This window comes from Taeniopygia guttata, chromosome 1 (genome assembly GCF_048771995.1).
Source record: "Taeniopygia guttata chromosome 1, bTaeGut7.mat, whole genome shotgun sequence".
Taxonomy (NCBI): Eukaryota; Metazoa; Chordata; class Aves; order Passeriformes; family Estrildidae; genus Taeniopygia; species Taeniopygia guttata.
Genome location: NC_133024.1, coordinates 32,172,711 through 32,195,413, shown reverse-complemented (window position 1 = coordinate 32,195,413; position 22,703 = coordinate 32,172,711). Strand labels below are relative to the sequence as shown.

The window sequence follows — 22,703 nt, the reverse complement described above, 5'->3', positions numbered from 1 at the left end:
AAAAAAACAGTCTATGGCAAGTTAGAGATTATGACATACTCTGGAATATGGGCTTGGTTGCCATTACTGGCTGCTCATCTTCTTGAAGGGACAAAGATTACACTTCAGCATCTGTGAAATGATGGAGGTAACAAATTCAATAGGCCCAGTGAAGCATCAGATGACATTGGACTTTATGATCTTGGAGGTCTTTTCCAACTTCAGTGATTTGATGTTTCTGTGACTAATATCTCACTCTGGCACTAGACCTGGACAAAAAGTCTGGCTCTGTCATTCTTCCAAAGAAGTGGATGTTTTCCCCCAGATTGTCCGGACCTTTGCTTAGGTCAAAGAGAATGAAGAGAAGAGTCTGCATAGACCTTTCTTCGCTGGTTCTCTGTACTCCCTTCCTCCCATCTAAGTACATAAAGTGTTCTGCATAATCTCTGCAGCTTTTTTTTTTAATCCTCCTTTATATATATATATATTTGCAGAATCTCTCTGCCAAAAAATTTAACGCTTTCTGGAGAGCCTCTTACATCCAGAATAAAGTCTTCAAATATATCAGTGGTTACAATTTTGAGATTTTTTTTAATGCACTACATTTACTAGTTTCAGAATATTTGAAACATCTTGTACAAAAAATGAGACAAGTGAATCCAGTGACTGATTTCTCCCCCAGTCCCTGCATGTGTGATGATGTAATCCCATTTTAACATCGTCTTCCTATCATCTCAAAGTCTTCTGAACAAAAGAAATCAAAGGTTACATGTGAATCTTTTAGTGGACACATACCAGTCTTACTTTCTCTTCCCCAAGGTATCTTTTGTTCAAAGTTAGTTAGAACTTTAAAACATTGCATGTTTTCTTTCTCTGTTTTTCATTTAAACTTTTGACTGGCAGACATTTCCTTAGGTACACCTTTTATTCTCTTGAGAAATAATTTGTCAAATTCAGAGCAACATAGGAGGTTTGTAGTGCTATTTTTTCCTTCAGGAATGCATTTATGTTCCATGTTTATATTCTTTATTTATAATGGTTAAATGCATAAAATATTAACACTGAAATAGGATCCTTGAGGGACAGTGAGTTGAAAGAGCAGCTTGGGATAGAGAGGGAAAGCATCCAAGAGCAGATATTTGATTTATTTTGTAACTACAACAGATGAAACACAGCAAACATTTTACAAGAAGCCACAGTGGGTTTGTGTTGAACTCAGCAGAGGCTGTAAGATCAGCAGAGCTGGTGTTCATCAGTGCTGTGTGCTTCAAACACATACCATAAATGGAGCATGTGGTTGAGTTTCCTGAAAAAGATCCTGGTGGGATCTGAGAGGTTTGAGAGTGCTCCTCCTGGTCATTATGAGTCTAGCTATGGACATGGCTCAGCAATGTGCACTTGCAACCCAGAAAGCCAACCAGCAAAACCAGAGTGACCAGCAGGATCAAGGGAGGTGATTCTGCACCTCCCTGCTGTTCTTGGGGGACCCCACCTGCAGTACTGCATCCAACTCTGGAGACCTCAGCACAAGAAGGATATGGGCCTGTGGAATCCTAGAGGAGAGCCACAATGATGGTCAGAGATCTGAAGCACCTCTCATGTGGAGACAGGCTGAGAGAGTTGAGTTTGTTGAGCCTGGAGAAGAGAAAGCTCCGGGAAGACTTTAGAATCCCTTCCAGTACCTAAAAGGGATTATAAAAGAGCTGGGAAGGGACTTTTGTCAGGGGTATGTAGTGATAGAACAAGGGGGAATGGCTTTAACCTGAAAGAGAGCTGGTTTAGATTCAGAATTAGGAAGAAATTCTTCATTGGGAGGGTGGTGAGGCACTGGAACAGAAGCTTCTTTGAGTGTTCAGCTGCAGCTGCAGCTGCCCCATCCCTGGAAAGTGAAAGGCCAGGCTGGATGGAGCCCTGAAAAAGCTGGTCTAGTGGATGATGCCCCTGCCCAAGTCAGGGGGATTGTAACAAGAGGTCTTTAGTGTCCCTTCTGGCTCAAAAGATTCTATGATTCTTTATTTCTATGAACAGTGCCTTCAAATCTCAGTGTTTGCTAGGATTGCATGGTTCAAAGGACAACCTGTGTTGAGATATGAACTTTGAATTAATCAAAAGTAATTTTCCATCACACAAGGAGAGGAATTGGATGCTCAAGGCAGGATAGTGGTATTTCCTGTTTCCGTATCAGCAGTCTCAGCTTCTCAGTTTTTAGTCTTAACCCTCAAATCTGCCCTCTAACACAGGAAAACATTTTCATGCACATTCTAAAAATAACAATACTTAAGGCAAGAAATTAAATTTCTTCCCTGCCTAGAGCCTCAAGAATATCAGAACAAAAGCCAGGTTGCAATTCTCGACTCCAAGTCTTACATACAGGTCACCCCGCATAACAGGGCATAAACCATACGGGGCTTCTGCACTGCCAGGGACATCTCATGCTTCCTCCTCTGCATTTTCTACAATGAAAACCATGATAAAACATCCTTTATAGCACCTTAAATTCACCCTATTTAAAATACATTTTCATCTCTGTCTGTGTTTGCTCTAGAGATGAAATAGCAATTTATGTGTGACAATTTTCAGCATCACAATGCTGCTCCTTTAAAGATTGAAGGTAAACTTTTCTAAAATTACCCAGCTATTTTGTGCTGCCATTGCAAGCTTATGTCTAATTTGCTCTGTTATCCACACAAAAAAGGTCTGTCTGGCAGAAAGCCTTGTTTCTGTAAGGGGTTTTGGGTGTTGATGGGTTTGGGTTTTTTTAATTGCAGAATGGGAGTGTAGCCAATCATGATACTACACTAAATAAAAAGGTGCTTCTGCTGCATTCAACACTCAGTCAAAACAAAGAGGAAAGAGACTTCATTTTCTCTGTGAAAATTCACTAATCTATTTTTATCTCATGGTATAGAACTGTAAACAAAATAATTTCATAGTATCTATTTCATGTATCAGTGCTGAGAAATTTCAAAGCTAAAACCTTAAAGCTTTGGTTCTGCTTCATTGATTGAACCTGTATTTTGACATGACATCAAGCAAAAAAATACCCACTTTTAACTGGCAGCATGTGGAGAGTTTGTCTTAATGGAGAGAGGTCTGACCTGGGCTTCAGAGGATCTGTATTCATTTTCCCTTTAACCTGCATGCTTGATGTGATTTCTTCTAACAAATACTCTAAAAGATAGCACAAAAGTAGAAATATAGAGAGCTCATAGACTCAACAGAATTTGTGATACATAGATGTCTCCCAGTAGACTGGCAAAACACATTTTTTAAATAAAAAATACCTTCTCCAAAGGTGTTTAAGACTTACAGCCAGACTCAACCTCTAACAGAGAGCTTCTCATTTCATTTTCACTCTCAGACTTCATCTGTGATTAGAAAAAAAATTGCATTGTATTACTTGAAGCTAGGATTCTCATAACTGCCAGGAATTTCACTGTCTGCTGGATTTTTGCAGTCCTTGGAGGTTTGGATATGCTCCACAGGAGAGTCTCAGTTCTTGGAAGCTTATCTGAAAATCACTGATTATTTGGAAACACAGTGAGCAGAACAGACCTTCATGAGATGTCTAATAATTCCTACTGGCTTTGGGTACCCTTTCATTCTTTGTGACACCAGTCTGCAAATGCATGCCAAGAAACAATCAAAACATATTCTTGAAAGTTACATGTAACTTAAAACAAGTGATTTGAAAGTTATGTGATTCTTTGAAGAGCCATGAAGCTTCCACAGAATGGAGGGCAAATATGATCAGGGTGATTCAGTAATGTGTTGGGGAAACCTAAGCAAGTTCAGAGTTAGATGGGCAGAAAAAAGTGCTGGAAAGAGTAATTATATAGGGATCATGCTGAGACTGAAGGTAGCAACCCTCAACCATCACCTTTTTGATGTTATCGTACTGCTTTCCATTCTAAAGCCAGCCTGAGGGATTTTTCATTGTGCCCATAACACAGCACAAGAGCACCCTGAATTTCCACATCCCTTGAGGTGTAAACCAGGTAGTCCTTTAAAGGCATGTCAGTCTTTTCTTAGCGTGGTATGATCCAGGCCCTGCAACAATTGAAATATGTTTTTCCTCTCTCTACTCACAGTCAAGCTGGTAGGAAGAGATATTTATTTGAATCAAAACCAGGTTGGAAATAGGACAACCTAGAGAATTAAATTAATAAGAGTAGTGGCCCTGGAAATGGAAGACTGAGAATATAGATTGAGAGAGGTAAAGGAAGCAAGTGGGCTGGGTACTGTGTGTGCATCACAAGGTGCAGGATTTAGGAGAAAGGTATAACATCATTGTAGGTCCAAGGTTGATGAGGAAACTGAGGCCAAATAACTAGCAGGAGGGAATAAAATTAACTGGAAGAACAAAATTGGTTGGGAGGGATTAGGTCTGAGAAGTGTGTGAAGGAAAACCTGGAGTTATTGAAGGGAAACAAGAGGATTCAAGAGGACACACTGAAACTGAAGAACAAAGGAGGAAACTGAAAGGTTGAGGAGGAAGGAAAGAGCCACTCTGGGCTAGAAGCCTGGGAGTAGCACTAGCAATGACTGAAACAAGATCCTTTCATTAGCAGAGTCGTAACAAATTAGGAAAAATAAACAGCAGTTAAGAAAGGCAGATATTTTTGTTCAACTAGAGAACCCATTCATACTACTAGTGTTGTGTGAGTGGGGAATGAGCCTCTGTTTGGTTCTGTCAGCCCACACAGACAGTCTGCACACCTATCAGCAGCTGCTTTACTGGCATGTTATTTCTTCTAACCACCTGAAGAGATTTTACCAGTGGAAACTCTGCAATTCACATTTGTGCCAACCATGCTTTGAGAGACACGCCTCTGCTCTTGCTGTTATCCCTTATTTTAGCGGCAGAACTCTGTGAAATCATAGAATCTTACCATATGCCAGGCTGGAAGCGGTCCACAAGGACCACTGAAATTCAACTCCCGGCCCTGCACAGGACAGCCCCAAGAGTCACACCATGTGCCTGGGAAAGTTGTCTAAAGGCTTCTTGAAGATCTGCCTGCTCTTCTGTTTCTGCCTCTTTCATTTACATTTTGTAGAACTGAGGGAGTGCATCAGTGGCCCTTTAGCAAAAGAGTAGTTCACGGTCAGGAGGTGATAGTGAGAAATTTAAAAAGACAAACCCACAAATCACTAAATGTGCTCCTGTGATAGGGAACAAGTTAAAAATCCTACTGTTACCCTAGCCAGTGGAAATGGCAGAAATTCTTCCTGCAATACTGTGAGGGACAAGCTGTGTTAGGAACATGCAGAAACTGAGGATGTCTTCCAGCTTCCCTGGGCTCTGGATTAAGAGTGCAAGTTAATAAAAGAGAAGGACAGCGATTCAGCCTTACACGGTGTTTGTAGCATGCACCACAATTTAAGGATGAGCAAAAAAGCCTGTGCTTTCTCTGACCTGCTAACACTGAGCTGTAGTGTTCCTCTGCACCTACATGGGTGCTGTGTCCACATTACACCCAGTAAAAACTGGGTATCATCAGTATCATCCTGATACACACATGGTCTAGGTGAGAAAAAACTACACACAAGGAAGGAAAGTTTAATGAAGAAAGCAAGGGAGAAGGAAGTTTAACAAGGGGAAAAGGAATCCAACAAGAGAGTTATACAACAGCAATTGCATAACAAAAAGGCAGCAAAACCAGAAGAAAATTCTTATAACATGTTTATACTTATTAAATCTTTTAGGTTACCACTCAGAAGTTCTTATTTTTTAAATTTCATTGGATATAACTAAAGTTTCCAATCTTTCTATGAATCATGTAGATTTTTATACTATACCAAGGGATGAGATTTTGCTTTGTTTTTCACTATTGGAATTTTTTAAAATTTAATAAACTACGTGTGAAAACCCTCCCTAAAAGCATAATTATAATAAGATTACAACAATCAGGCATCCACTATCTAAATTCATGAGAAACCTTAAATAATTTTATTCTTTTCTTATACTCTACCCTGCACTAGAATACAGCTGGAGTTCATTAATATATTTGGAGCATTTCAAATGACAGAAACTCCCATATTGAAATGAACAGAAAAGTGTGGCAAGATAGTGTTCAGGAAAAAAAAATCAAAACCAAAAACAAAACAAAACAAAAACCCACCAAAACAAAACAAAAAAAGACCTCTATACAAGAAAACAACATTCTATATCATTGCATTTCCAGGTGAGAGAGATGAGGTCATTCAGAAAAATACTATATTATCAAATAAGATATATAAACACAAACATGCACACATATATCTATAGACACATACATGCAAATTTTTTAAGTTTGCTTAAGGACATATAAGCAAATAAAACCTGCTGGAGAGCTTGGCCTTCTGTTTATTAATAGTATTCTTTTAGTGGATCTTGGGATGCAGGAGGACAGTGTCATCTTGTCTATGTGTACTGCAGGTAGTTAGTAAGTTCGTTATTATCAGTTAAGTTTTAACATATAATAATTTGTTTCCTTTGTTATTTAGGACATATAAATTAGTTCACCAAGTGGAAATTATTTCTGTGACAGTCCTTTATGTCAGTTTTGGTATGAGGAGACTGATGCAACAGCTTGGTCTTGTGCTGAAGACATACCTCTGCAACCTCTTAAATGTTATAAAATGCACAAGTCAAACTGAAATTTGTCTCCCTTTGTTATCTCATTTAAATGACATGGTGATCCATCAAAAATAAAATAAAATAAAATAAAGAAAACTATATTTCCTATTTTTAGGTCTACTTCATTTTTATAATCAAAGGAAACCAGCTTTGCAGGTGTAAAAAGACCAGTGAAGGAATTTGTTCTCTTTGTACAATCCAATTTCCTAGGGATATGGCTGGAGAACATTCATCTACAAAACAAGAATTACAAGAAAACACACTATATAAATTTTTATCAGTGCCCTCTTTACTACAGATTAATCCAAATACATATATTTTAAAAAATGCAAATAATGCCTTCATATGCAATACAAAAACCTCTCCCAAGGAAGTGTTCTGCCTTGTAATATTTCTTCCCATGAGGTCAAAATGAGAAAATGGGACATCCATGACAGATGTTTCTTGTAATGCTGAATTTTTTTGCTATGAAGGCACTCAGCCTGCAGACTGAACACTTAAAAAAACAGGATTGGCCTTCTTTCAAAATGTGTTTCTGATTAATGTTGACAGATCACTGTGGAGCTGATGATCAATTAGTTAATGTTTGTACAGTACTTTGGAGATGTAAAACTCTGTAAGTACTGAGCATTGCTATTATTACGAGTACACTTCAAGATCCTTAGGTAACTGTTGGGAGTACAGTAGACACGATCTTAATCTATTAATAGCCCTTTATAAGTGCAGTAGTTCTGAGACTGCCAAAACATCCCTATTGTAGCATAATTCTTTTTTCTTTTCTTTTTTTTTTTTTTTTTCCAGATAGCATGGGTGTCATGAATGTTAATAGCAAGGAACCAAAATTGCTCCTGTCATCTTCTTCCCATTTTTATACATACAGTGTACGAAAGGGTCTGTTTCCTTAAAATGGCAGGAGATAATCACGTCCCCCTAAGACTCCAATCCTCTGCATAAGGTCTAATTTGGGATTTGAGTGCCAGATAATTAGTAGTTCAGGTAGAACCACACTGTTTTTTGAGTCCCATGGCCCAATTAGAAAATCTGATTGCAAAAGGTTTAGAAGGGGCCTTTAATCTTACCAGAATTTTACTGTTATTGCATGCGGCAGACAGAGCATCCTGTATCAGGGACAGGAGAAAGGAGAAATTTAGTGTCATAGCAAATAATCTGCTGGTGAAAATTGGTACAGCTCCTTATTTACATCAGCTCAGAACTCGGCTCCTGGCCTTATAGGCACTTCACATAGTATCTACAAACGGGTCTCCAGTAGCCACTCAGGGTAAGAGCAAAGTTACTCAGTGAGGATGCACATGTATACTGATATAAGACAAAACCCAATAATCCAAAATCAGAAGTAGAAAGCTTTATGAACAAAAGAAATCAGTGTAAATTCCATTAAGGCTAGTGAAGAAAGAACAAGGAAACAATTAGGATAATAAAAATGTATTTTTGGGTTGTTCTCTTATATCTGCACATGCAGACATGCACAATGATACTCTCACAACCCCAAATGTGTACCTGTGTTGATAAGTTCTGAGAGATGGTTTGTCAAAAGGATGTGTTCAGAGACACATCCTTGTGCAGCTGCAGGTAAAGGTCATCGCGTGACTGATTTAATATTCGCTCTTTCCAACCTGCCCTGATAACAGCACCACACCTGAAATGGGGCCAGCAGGAGCTGGAGGGACTTTCTGGCAGTCTGCAATGATGCTGGAGGGAAGATTGCCGTCAGAGGTCCCCAGGGTGTCACCCAGGATTGAGAGAACAGGAGCAGTGCAGGTCAGGAGAGGGACACCTCACCAGTGCTGTGTGCAAGAGGTGAGAGGGGAGAAGACTGGCTGGCAGAGGAGACCCAGGAGCTTTATCCACTGCATCTTTGCATGCTGGGAAACCACTGAATCTCTGTTCTGTTCATGCTCCTTTCCCAAAATGAAATAACAACTCTGCAAAATGTTGCATGAATGTGAAGTAGTGACAATATCGATTCTGTTTACAGGAGTATTTGTTCCTCTTGGTGTTACAGACGTCTGTTATTAGTCTACAGATCTCCTTTATTTTGACTCAGTGCTGTCCACACAATTACTAGTTCTCATTATGAAAATAATTGCTGCCTGTATCACTGTGGTTTTGTTTGATAATATATTTCATGTTCAGAAGGGCCTATTAAAATTATCTACCCTGACCTCCCACACAAGGCAAGCACTATATTCACACGGAGACATTCTTACAACAACTCTCACAGTGGAGTTGTCAAAAATACCAGCATATGTTCATTGGCCATTGTACCAGACATATAACAAGGCATCACCCCTTCCCTGAACAATTAATAATTTCACTGGATCCTGCAGTAGGGTAAGAAGAAAGCAATGTGGCTGTCCTTAAGATTACTAGTAGGACATGTGGAAAGCCCAGAGAATAAATATAACTCCCACTGTATTTATTGTTTTCCCTCCACAGCCATCCTCTTTGTGATGACTAAAAAATATTCCTTTGTTGTGGTAATTTTCTACCACCTCTTTTTTAGTTAGTGGAATTTTTAAAATAATATTCAATTTATTTCCTGAGATAGGAGACATCTTCCAAACCTCTTTGGTCCTTAAGAACATCTGCGTTGGCGTGACAGGATTTCTGGCTGTGCCATGGTCTGATCTTTCTTGATATTACACAGCACCTATCAGTGTCATAGCCAGCAAAGCAGCCTCATGAAGATGGAAAGCCTACCATGTTAATTTTCCGAGCCGTGCTTTCAGCCTGCTGCACGGGGCATTAGCCTCACAGCTCCCATTAACCCCCACTGTGTTGAGTCAAGAACCAAGTGCACAGAGGATGTCAGGCATTATGCACTGGCAGTAATCAGATTTGCTGGTCACTTAGCCCTATCTGCACTTAAAAATGTGTGTTTGGAATAAAAATATTGGACAGCAGCAAAGATTAAATACTTGACAGCAGGGGTTGCTTTTTCAGACCATCTAAAATACACTTGAGATGTGAACGTACAAGGAAAATTGTCCCAGATTGCTAATGCAGTGTTGGAATTTAAGCAGACTTTTACCCGAGCCGCCATTGGTACTGTCATGGCAATTACACTTTTCAGCACGGTTTTCCTGCATGTATGGAGTTATTTATATGATTGTTTGCACTGTCCCCAGGCCACAGTGTGTCTCGAGCCTCCATTGTGCTGAGTGTCGGGTAAGTCCAAATAACCCAGACAGTCCTTGCCCTGTTGAGCTTTCAGTCTGCAAAATGACATCCTAACTCCTCAGCTTGGTGTCACAGTTCAAGAAAAAGTACCCTAAATGGAGGGGAAAGAGCTGAAACTGCAGGAGTGGTTCTGTGTTTCCCCTTTCATGGAGGAACATAACGCATAACAACAGCTGGCTCTTTCCTCTTCACCCTCTGCTCCTGCTGTCAAATCCCTCTTGCTGCCGTGGCATCTGACAGCCAAACCTTTCCTTCACCCTCACCTTGGACTTCTTTTTTTACAGAAGCACATTATTAGCAACATAAATTATGGTCTGAGAATGGTGTCATTGAGCACAAAGGATTAAAATTGCATGCTTTAAAATAAAAATGTCAGTCAGACAGGTGCACATAGCCTGGTCCTGGGACTATTTTGAACAAATATGAGATTTTTTTTAACATAGAATCTTGGAAGGGAAAAGTATTTCCAAATTCATTTCAAGTTTAAGCAAGAAATTATTATAAATATTTTTATATATATTCCTACATTTATTTAAAAGTAATCTCTGCTGAAGAAAGCAAGATACATGGAAATACTAATTAATAAATGTTATTGCAATAAAATAAAGCATTGGAACTGAATTAAAAATGAAATATATTAAGCTTACTAAAAACAAAGCAAGATATTAGGGAGAGAAATACGCATGGAAAATAAAATTTTTTCAGCTCTTCTCTCAGCTCCCTGATTTGTTTTAATAAACAAGCCTCCGAATTGTAGCTGTTATGCAGCCCTGTTTATTACTTGAATTTTAGGGCAAGTTTTATTTAAATGTCATGGGGAAAGAGTTCCAGGGAAAGGTCACTTGTATTTGAAATTTTCCAGACAGAAATTCCCAATACCAAAACAAAATTACAGTGGGGGTTAGGTCTGAGGTTGGATTTGGGTTCCTCTTCAGCAACAATTCAAACACCACGGACTTGTGCACTACATTTAGATTTGCAAATGCAATGACAGAAGGAGTGATTTAGGTTATTTCAAGCTCATGGAGAGTTTGAAATGAATATTTCTTATCTGGTTTTGAAAGCACTGCACATGTTATAATTAGAGGTGTGATAAAAAGTCTCCATCCCTTCCAACTGGCATGGCGTCTCTGTTAGCCCTTTATTAGCTGTGAAGTTTACATGAAAAATTTGCATTGTTCAAGGACACATGGAAACTTCAAATTTCAAGTGACAGTAGAAGTGAAGCAGGAATATTTGGAAATCCATTTTTATGAGGGACATCGCTGGTGGTTATAGGTCACTCTGCTTTCTAAGTTCCTGACCTTTCTTCTCCAGGACCTTAGATGCAAAAATCACAAACTAAACTAATTCCCTTCTTAAATAGTGTTTAAAAGTTCAGTTCTAGTGTTTCCTTTCATTTCTTATGTTTTCTTGATAATCCAAAAAAGATGTGCAAGAGTAATTGTGTGTTGAGGCACAGCAGGGGTAGAAATGTCCTTTTTATTATATTTTTTCTTCAATTTGCACATTCACAAACTGGAGTGGATCACAGAGAGGCAGCGAGAGCTTTCTGGGCTGATCTGAGGGCTCTGGGCACCTCTGCAGGGTTTCACCTCTGGGTTAGATTTTTTCTGCTAAATACTTTGCAGCATTCAGCTCTCACTTAGAGCCTGGCACTACTTGTCCCTTAGTTTGTGCCTGAGAATCCAGCCCTGAAGTGCATTATTTTTCCAAAGATCTATTGTTTGCTGCTGGCACAGGCAAATTCCAAAGGCAGGACACCAGAATGAAAAAAATTTGCAGGCACTTCTTCACTGAAGTCTGAATGTCAAGCAGACAGCTCTCTGCAGCTTACTCTCATATGGTATTTCTTCAACAAATTCAGCGAATACAAATTTTTTCTGAAAAACAGGTCTATTTTGTGTATCAGAAATATGTGTCATACCAGCATTAAAGTGGAGTAGCAGATCGCTTGGTCACAGCTAGAGTCCTTTGGTTTGTCATCATGAAAAAAGAATTCTTGATGGGACAGAGGGCCCTAAAGGCTGTGCAAAAGCAGTCATAAACATTAGTCTTAGATGAGAATAGCAGAGAAATTCCAGACAAACATTCTGGCTAAGATCGGACCACACATGTATTTTCTAATAGTGCAAGAGACTTTCTCTGAGAAGCTGTGATTGCAAGATTACAGCTGGATATTGCTGACAACATCTTAGGCTTTTTTTTCTTCCTTCTACAATCATTGCTAAATATGAACAAAAATCTTCTCCATTGTCCATAATTTGAGGCATATGAAATGGGAATATAACGCATTAAGCAAAAAAACCACAGTGCTTGTAGGAAGCTTTGTTCCAGTAACATGCTGTTTATTTACAGCAACTATGCTCCATTTACAGCAACCCTCCTACTCTGGCCCTGAAGTATTCATCTATTCTCCCCAAGTTTCTCAAGACTTATACTGAAAAATTCCAACTGACCGCTCAACACCCCAGGGCCCTGAGTCACTGGTAGTCCACGCAATGGACTTTCACAGGCATGTCAGCAAGAGCTGAGGAATGAGAGCTTCATGACTGTTCTTCATGTGGTCCAAGCTAGCCCACGAACTGTTCAAATATGTTTACCTAGGTCTGTGACTCACTAATTAGTCCCACTGTGGTCAAACTTGGCTTTAATATTTCAGACAACTTACCCATCAATGTATATTCTGCAATCGCACTCCTAACTGCAACCCGGATTTCTGCTGGCTCACATTTCAACATCACGGAGTGCCATGCTAATATATTGACTCCTCAGGACCAAGCAGAGGTTTCCTTCACTGTCATAGAGTTGGGACCAGCTGTCACTTCCCAGCCACTAGAGTTCTTTCACTGGAAGCAATACCAAAATAAGGAACTGGGCATTGCCTCATCTTGCAGGGCTGCAGGACCACTTGCCTGCATCATCTTGCTTGTCTGAGTCTCCTGAGAAAGCACAATTCACGTGTTATGAAAGTTTAGGTGAAATATGGACTTGGTTTGCTGGGTCTGTGCTACCTATGTGAGGCTTTGTCCTCCAGAAAGCTCTGTGAGTGTCACTTCATAGAATCACAGAAAAGAATCATTAAAGATGGAAAAGATCTGAGGCTACCCCGTGGCATTTTGGTATTCTTTTGTTCTTTCTTTGCATACAGGCTCATATGAATGTCTCATCACTTTTAACACAGGTTTCTGAGCAGTGCTAAACAAAGGAAAATTTCACTAATATGCAATTATCTTCATGGAAAAAAAAATTCAAGAGCTGAAATGCTCTCTTTTGTAAGATCTTTAGAATTTTACCTTTGTGGATTCCTAATGAAATGGATAGGCAATAATTTTGAGAAAGCTAAGTTTGCCTTTGGGGAAAAATTAGACAATCTAAAAATTCCTCTCTGAAATGTCTCTTTTGTTGAGCAATTGAAGCTGCCATAATTAAGCAGTGTTTTGTTCTGCCACAGGTTTGTTTACATTTGAGAAAATGCAAGAGAACAATTAAAATTTAATAATATGGTAAACAAGATCTGAACAATTTATTCACAGCAAATAAAATGAATGTTGATAATCACTTTTTTGAGAGAAGAAGAAACTGGCTTCTAAGACTGTATAGAAATTTTGTTCTTTTGTTTGGAACAATATTTGATTGGATCCATCATCAAAGAAGAAAATACAAGTATTTTTACTTAGGGACAAAAGTATGAAGTATGAGATCATTTGAAATAAGTTAAACCTGAATAACATAGAAATTATGAAATGGAAAATGCTGGTTTTGAAGTTTCACTTGCCAACTCTTCTCCTAAAAGTAATTTAATATATGTGTACTTTGATGTGTAGTTATGCATTTATTTATACTTTCAAAGAATTCCTTTATACTTTCACTGGAAATCATAGAGAACCTATTTTTTTTGCTATTAACAATAGTGAGATCTGCAAGATTAGCTTCAATAGTGCATGACCAAGATTAGTATTATCATTATCATTATTATTATTTATTACACCAGTACCTATGAGGTCTAGATAAATAAACAGATCAGAATCACATTGTAGCTATGTAGAAAGGCTTACAATTTAACAGAATGTTTTGTTATACAGATTCTAGAAAACCTTTTTTCCAACTTTTTCTCTGGAATAAACTGAAATAAGTCAAATGGTACATCTTACATTCATAAAATATTTTCCATCTTATTATTAGTTACTTATAGAGTCAGTAAAGGAAGCATTATTTATTTTCCTTTATGTTTATTGGTAGTAAATATAGATTAATATTCTAAATACAGAAAAAATTTCTGTGTGATTTGCAGGTCAAATTAATATGCTCAGAAACCATACTCATGGTTCATGGGTGGTTGCTTAACCCTATAAATCCTGGCTTCATGTGATTCCTAGGCCAAAAGCGGGAAGGAAAAGCTTTTTGGTCATTTTTTAAAATAAAAGAATACCACAAGAGCACCTTGCTGAAAAGCAATAGGAACAATCCTTCAGAGCATTGTGTAGTCCTGCCTCCAACATCCAACAGCCCAATGCTCTAAATTTAAAGCATAGCCATGGGTTTGAGAGGATGTCTAGTCCAACAGAGTAGAATTACTGCTGCAATGCTAGGGAATGCAACAGAAACTACTAAACCTTTAAAATGCAGATTCAAAACCATATGTGGACCATCTGAGGTTTAATGTCTCCTGCAACCTATGGAGAATGTGATGCAATATAGGACCAGGTCCTGTGTCATGCCTGGACTGAACTGAAAAGCAGCTTTCAAACAGCATAGCAGAACCCAAAGAAATTAAAAAAAAAATAGCTCAGTGCACACAGTGTGTTGTAACAGAAGGGCTCCGACTGTCTCCCATACAACCTGAATGTTGTCTTGTTTATTTTTGTGGAATCAAATATAATAAGAAAGTAGAAAAACTGAGACCCATAGGTGCATTCCAAGTTAACAGTGAAAATGGTCCCAAATTTCAAGATTATTTTCCATTCATGTAATAGGTTATAATACTATGTGACATCCACAGCAATTTGCAGTCATTCATAGAAATATTAATCTAAATAATCAGTCTGGTTCTTTCCATATCCTGTGTCTTTTCCTTTTCTGTCCTGTCCCAGTCCTCCAACCTGACATTAATTTCTAGAGAAAAAAACCGCAAAATTAATCTTCTTGTTTCTTCTGGTTGCCCCACTGCACAAATGTTAATGTTGAATATTTTCATGCAAGATTTCTCTTTTTAGAGTGACAAATTCTTGTCAAGCCTAGGGCTTGAGTCTGCAAAAACCTCCTCAGTCTGCTAGTGGGGCAGTGTATGGGTATGGCATGAAGGATAAAGATATCAGGGCAGATCTCAGAAAATTTGAATGAAACACCAAGCTGCTGAAAAATTTGAAGTCTGCAAGTCTCCTCTGGTCAGTGTTGAAGAAGATCTCCATCACTGTTGCAGTAAGTGAAAAGAACCTTTGACATCCATTATAAATTTATGGCAAATGATACTTAGCTGGTTCATTATGTCCAGAAAAGTGTTAAAACAGAGCAGTTTGTTTGCTTAGGTTGGGGAAAATGGATTGAAAATACATTCTCCACCAGTAGAGCTTATGTAGTTAGAAGACCAGATATGAAATGGGCCAAGCAGGGGGGTCTCCACTCCACCATTCCTCTGGGCATGGTGTGAACTGGCTGCAGCTGAGGAGGAAGACAGCTTCTGTGATCCTGTGCACACTCATCACATAGATGTGATTTTGACATGCCAGGCTGGAAGAGATACTTGATGTGGTTTACCAAAAACAATAACTTTGAAATTTAAAAACATAAATTTGGTCTTCAGGTCTAAAAGGATGTATATTAAAAAAGCTTTTCTGAAGTCTCCAAAATCTTGACGTAGCCAACGCGGTAGTTGGGATGAATTCACTGAAGAAATCAGTTCATGTTTCATTGCAAAATCTATGGCTTAACCTACAGTATCAACTCTGATAATATCAGACATGTAGTGTTAACTGCCTGAGACTGCTAAAGCTCATTAACTAACCTACAGGATTTTTTATTATTGCTGCAAAGTCCATAAATGAAAAGATCCAGTCATCCATTAAGTGTACAGCATAAATCATTTGTACCTGCAGACTGTGTCTTTGCAAAGCAAGTCATGTGTACCAGTAATAAACAGGAAAAACCCAGCAAAAACTCACTAAGAATCTAGTCATCTTGGCAGATTTTATTCTTCCTCATCCTTCACCACTAGCTCTTGTGCTTTATTCTACAAGAGTTTCTCATTTTTACCTCTTTGTTATCAGTGAGCAAAAATGCCTCCTACAGATGAACAGATATATTTTTTTCTCCATCTGTTGAGGCATTTTCTTTGCTGTGCTCTGGAAATTTGCCAAAAAGAAAGAAGATAACACTTCTGAACACAGGATGGATGGCAGACATAAATCCGATGAAAAGATGGACTACAGCAGCTGACTGATGATTTCACAAAGGCTGTTTTTGATTCTCACTGAACTTGAGGTTTTCTTCTTCAATTTGTGTCAGTGAGAACAAGGATGTTCAAATCACTTACTGGAAGAAGTTCAGGGTATTTTTTAATTACATGACTTTTGTCCTTCTTGGATTTTTGGCACTCCAATTTAATGAAGACAGACCTTACCATTACAGGTAGGAATTCACGGGGGAGGTAAGAAAGTGCTACACAAGGTATCTGCCTACACTTCCTAGAAATAGCCAATTGTAATTTCACTTTTTGCTGTGTGTGAATTACACAGTTAAAAACAAGATATTGTGAGAAATGGTCTTTGAAAGCCACTCAGTATTCACAGGTTTTGGTGACCTTTGAAAAAAGACCAAACAGATTGCTTCAGTCAGGGTATCTTGCAAGGCTGAAGTTTTTGTTCATCAATTACCTTGCTTTAAGGTTCAAGAATAGTGGAAGACATATGAATGATTTCAACCTATGTAGCATTCTTTCATGGAAAGTTTGGATAATCCCTTCCAAATCAACCAAGCCCAAACTGATGACTGACTCTTTCATATAAAGTATCCATTCAAGCAGCAAAATTCTTTTGGCCCACGAGAAGCTTTGATATATGCCTCAGTGTTAGTTATGATGCCTTTGTAAACACAGCTACTAGTCCAACATGATGGAATTGATTGTGTGGTGGCCACTGTAGCTGGATGATGCTCTTTGATTTACTGACCTGAGGATAAATCCACCTCCCAGTGCCCAGTGGGAGTCAATGGACAGTCTCCCACACTATCAGAGGTTTATGGATTAGATTTCTCCTGCACAATTTAAAGTAGCTCCTTCTCAGAGAAAAAGAACAGAGAAGAAAACAAGCTCTAAAGCCAGTTAAGGAAGCTCTACATTTTTTTCTGAGGGCTCCTTTAGGCATTGTATTGAACAAGTATATACAAACAGCCTCTCAGCCTCTTGTGAATCACAATTGTTATATGTTTCCTTTGAAATGAAGACTTGGCTCTTTGCCCTAAATAACACAGTAGTTATTTGTGGTTTGTTTTTTTGTTTTTGGTTTTGGGGTCTTTTTTTTTTGTTTTGTTTTTGGTTTTGGTTTTGTTTTTGGTTTTTTTTTGGTTTTTTTTATTATTTTCCGTTAAATTACAAGCAGAACATTAAGTTTAAAACTGGCTTTCTTCCCTAAGGAATAGAAAGATCTATTCATGTATAGGTTGGTTTGTCTCAGTCAGACATTGTTCCTCCCGTTCTTTTCATTTATGTTATGTTTAAACAAGCTTTACTTTTTTTATTTTTTTTTTATGTGCTTAGCTTGGGCAAATAAATATCTCCAACCCTTACGTAGCAATTTATGAGAAGAGGGCCTCCTTTTACTATCCACTTGCAAGTGTTCAGTGAGGCTACTTATCATTTTGCAGTTATCTTTGCCCTTTATGGTCCTGTTAATGTACAATATTGAAAGGACTTCCTATAGGACTTCCTACTTTATATGTGGTATTTCAAAAGAGGTTCATATAATAAAACAGCAGAATGACAACAGGAATACACATTAATCTAACTAGATGAGTAACAATGATGATTTACTAGCACAAGATGTAAACCCAAGTCCTCTTCTAGTAGGTACATCAAGTCTTTCATAATTTGTTTATGGCAACATTGCAAACTTAGCATTGCAACGTAGAGAAGTCAGGTCCTTCTTTGTAGCAGCTTCTATTTAATTTCAGCAGCTGCAGTAACCGCAGTAGTTTGGCAATCATCAAACCGGCCCCTAAGAAGGGGAAAGGACAAGTTATCACAAAATCATAGAACCACAGAATCATAGAAACACAGAATGTCTGGGGTTGGGAGGGACCTTAACGACCATCTATTTCCAACCCCTCTGCCATGGGCAGGGACACCTTTCACTAGACCAGGTTGTTCAGAGCTCCATCCAACCTGACCTTGAACACTTCCAAGGATGAGGCATCCACAGCTTCTCTGAGTAACCTGTGCCAGAGTTTACTATCATCACAGTATGGAATATCTTACCACCTACTCTAAATCTACCGTCTTTCAGTTTAAAGCCATTTCCCCTTGTCCTGTCACAACATGCTCTAAGTATCCCAATAACAGATGTCACATTCTTCTCACAGATATGCCAGGAAGTTTGTATTCTGTGCAACCCTTGGTCTCCCAGCACCACTGTTGACCAGATCAGGTCTTTGCCTGTTGAAGTCTGGTTTATTTGGTCCTAGAAGGTCATCTCCACAGACCCGTATCCTTCCTTACTTTACATGCTGGCTATTCTTACCTGTCATTGTTTCATGACCTTCAACATGCTTTGTATTCTCACTATGAGACTTGCAATATTTTCAAACATTTCTTCCATATAAACAGCTCAGGATTCTCTTCCAAAAGAGGATGGAGATGAAAGTAGAGCAGACGTGAGAATTATAGAAATGGAACCCAAACCTCAGAAATCTAATGCTTGCTGGAAGTGTTTGCATCAAGGAAAAGAGCAGGCATAATTTTTTCTTTTAATTTTTTTTTTTTTTTTTTTTTTTTTTTGGTAGAGCCTGTGATAGAACATATACACTGTGAGAATTTGCTCAAAAATTTTACAGTGTAGTATATTCTCAATAAGACTAAAAGCAGGTAGATTAGTGAAAAAAAATACAGTTTTTTTACAATTTTTGCACAGTAACTACACAAAATTTTGATGGTATATGTGCCCTGGGATATGTCAAGTCTCTGCATTTCTTGTAACTCATGAGCTGCTGCCTGCTCTTCTGCTTCACCTAACTCCAGACAGAAGATTTAGACAAATAGTCTTGAAAGTGTGAAAAAAACTTCATGCAAAGCAAATCCATTTCTAGTTTCCTTCCTTCCTTCCTTCCTTCCTTCCTTCCTTCCTTCCTTCCTGCCTTCCTGCCTTCCTGCCTTCCTGCCTTCCTGCCTTCCTGCCTTCCTTCCTGCCTTCTTCTTGCTTTCAGAAATAAAGTTCTTGATAGAACATTGCTGAATAGCTTGATAGAACAAAAGAAAAACTAACAAACCAAAAGCAATAAAAAAACACCTCCCACCCCAAAAACCACAAATCAAGATGAAATCATGGAAGAATCAGGTCTGAAAAGCAGTTTTCTGCAGTCTTTTAAACAACAGAAAGGCTAGGTGTTATTTGTGGTACTGACTACCCCTCCAAAAAATTGCATTAGAATCCACCAAACTAGCCACAAGGAACAGGCTGTGTTTAAGATTAGTTCGAGCCTTAAATATGCAAAAAAGCATATGCTAATGTAAAGCTCTTTAGGAATAGATTTTTCTCTCATCAGACATGTTCTTGCAATAAATGATGTAATGGGTGGGATTTGCCCACTGGAAAAAAAAAACAGGCACCTGGTAAAAACAGCCATAAAAACTCTTCAATAATTGCTCTTTCAACTTGATAGCTCTTAATAAGCTTAAGTTTTTAATTTAAATTCTTATGGAAAGTCCTTCCTTCATTAAAAGAACTTCTTATATCATTTCTAAATTATATCACTAAGCTAGTTTCCAATACCCTCATCCAGTAGTGAGCTTGTCAGCATTTCAATTCCAATTTTAAACAATAATTTAATTTCAATTAATGTATCATCCAATCCTGATTTAGCTAGATACAGCAGTACAATGACCCCAGTAAGCGAGAAGAAGTAAATCTAATGAGAAAATTTTTTCTGGCAGAGGGAATGGTGTCTGCTTTTCCTGCCCTCTCAATTTACATAAGTTTCAGTCTGGCCAGGAAGAGCTGACCTTGGGCAAAGCTGGGAATAGTAGTACCATAAGCTAGACTTCCCTACATAAGACTGGAGCAGTCTTCATTACTGAAGCAGTGTGCACCTTTATAAGCAAATCAAGAGTCACAAAACTGTATGAAGATTTATTTTAGTAAGAAGGTTTTAGAAACTTGCATATAGCTAAGTCCTCAATGACACAGCAGCATCATTCTGTATTGGGATGCTGTGGCTGAAGGAAGGTTAGATGTCTGAGGTGGGGGAACACATTTTACGTCACCATCCAGCCTAATTACTGAATTATTAGAGGTGTTTTGTAGTAAGAATTTAAAGATGGGTTGCTTTTCAAGTCACTCTCTGCCCCTGTGGTCACTCGAATTTCCAGGGTTTGGCATTTTCTTCCTTTAAGTTGCTTTTCCAAATGTAAGACTTATCCTACCTTCTTTACCAGCTGCAATAAGCACCAGGTCAAAGCAATTAATTCTCTTCAAAGAGTTGTATCTGCACAGACCCATATGGCTGCTTTCCATGTGACTCTGTGAGCTAATTAAACTTGACTTTATTTTGCCCTCTTCCATTTTCCTCTACCTGAGGAATCAGTTCTCCAGTGTCTCAAACCCTGCACCCAGGTCCAACCCCTTTGAAGTCAGCTTCTTGCCACTAAGAAGTTTTTCTATGTATTAAACTTAATTCATCCATATATTTAATTCAATTACATAATTTTAATTGTGTATTTTTACATCTCCTTAAGCAGGAGGTTTTGGCACAGGTACAAGTTTATAGCTGAGTAGATTTAAAGGGATGACTGTGAACGTCTTAGTAGAGAAGGAATCTACATTTATTACTGCCATGTTGAGAAGTTGGGTTTAGGGCAGAGAAACCAGGACAGTTTTCCAGGATCTTAGATGCTGGGGTCAGCAGGCCAAGTTATATGGCAAAGAGAATTATCCAACCTAGAAACCACTTCTGCTTGGGGCAACCACACTTCTATTCCAGTTATTTGTATGGCTTCAAGCTGAAAGGGGGTAGATTTAGATTGGTTATTAGGGAGAAAACTTTTACTGTGAGGGTGGTGAAGCACTGGAAAAGGTTTGCCAAGAAGAGCTGTGGATGCCTAATCCCGGTAATGTTTACTGCCAGGCTGATGGGGATCTGAGCAACCTGGTCTAGTGGGAAGGTGTCCCTGCCCATGCAGGGGTTTGGAACAACATGGTCCTTGAGGTTCCTTTCAACCCAAACCATTCTCTGATTCTATGAAATTTATTTAATTTGTGTTTGGTATACACTGGTTTAGAAAACAGAACTAGAAAATTATTTTATTTCATTCTTAGGACATCCTACTGTAGGATTGATCCTTATACTGCATTTTTCCAGTCCTTTGTATATTTTAGTTTTAAATACCATGATGAAAGGTCACAATTCAAGAGACTTCTCAGAATATGAAGTTTTCACTTAGGTCAATTTAACAAAAAAAGTAACAATCCCACTCTTTGTGTGACCTTCTCCCCACATTCACTAACTCTTTCTGTCCTTCAGTGCTAAATTCCACAATTAAGTCAATGTGTCACTACAGGCCTTCTATAATTTGTTAGTCAGTCCTTTGATGCATTTTCTAGAGTAGACTTGGGTCTAAAAATTGCAGATTTTATTCATTGGTGGGTAGAGAAACTTGAGACCGACTTTGAGGCAGAAAAAGCATTTTGTTTGATATGTCACATGGCTTTTTATTTCAAGGTCTCTTTACCCTTTCTTAAAATCTCTTTAAAATGGAACTGAATGTTGGCAAGAAACAATTCTTTGAACTGGAAAGTCAAAATATATTGTTTTAATGTTGAAAAAGTAAAGCAAATAAATTTTTGAGCTTTTTACCCTGGGTGAGGTTAGATTGTAACAGAAATAGGTGAGTAAATCTGGTGATGTTCTGATCATGTTGAATCAGCACCATTTAGAAAAAAATATGGCCTGTCACTTCTGCAGGTAGCTTTTAGGTTATAATCCATTAATAATATTATAATCATAGAGGAGTTTGTAATTAATTTTGAATATAAGCCATTGCCTATAGCACTATCCATCTTGTTCTCAGAAATATTTGCCACATGAGACAGATCTAACAGGATCACTGGTTTTGGTTTTACCTCTTCCCCGTATCTATTCAAGGCTCGTTCTTCCTTTCCACCACCACCACCTCCAAAAAAAAATCTGTAAATAAAATCATAGAATGGTTTTCATTTTAAGGGACCCTACAGATAATCTAATTCCAACCCCCCTGCCATAAGCAGAGACATCTTCCCACTAGACCAGGCTGCTGAGAGCCCCATCCAGCCTGGCCTTGAACATTTCCATGGTTCAAGCAGCCATAGCTCCTCTGGGCAGCATATCCATCTACTTCTTTCAGGAATAAAGAGCTGGGAAGTGAAACAATATCAGTTTTGTATCTGGTATGAAATAGTTAACATTCTGAAGCCAAGACCATCACTTGAATCCCAATATACCTCCCATTTAATCCATCTGCTGAGGAGGGATGCAATATTGTCAGTCATCAAGCAGGAGGATTTTAGCTATGCCCATAATAATACGTGTATGAGTTCCCTTAGCTAAATGTTAATTAAAACACAGGCTTTACAAGAAGTGGCCTGGGAACCCCAGTGGTTTTTCTCTAGCTTTGCTATGTCAGGTCTCCATACATGAAGTACTAAAAAAGGTTTGCTGTGCC

The 22,703-nt window shown here is 38.4% G+C and overlaps 1 protein-coding gene across 41 annotated transcripts in view; it reads left to right on the top strand.

The window, feature by feature from the left end:
- The window catches only part of TENM4 (teneurin transmembrane protein 4), a 1,535,912-nt gene that overhangs the window by 726,508 nt on the left and 786,701 nt on the right, over nt 1-22,703 (top strand). For 2 of the 41 annotated variants that reach the window (XM_072936876.1, XM_072936871.1), the window contains exon 1: nt 485-8,416. The exons of the other annotated variants lie outside the window; for them this stretch is intronic. The gene's annotated coding sequence lies outside the window, so the exon portion shown is untranslated. Of the gene's footprint in view, nt 1-484; nt 8,417-22,703 lie in introns of those variants that run through there. 41 annotated transcript variants of the gene reach the window in all.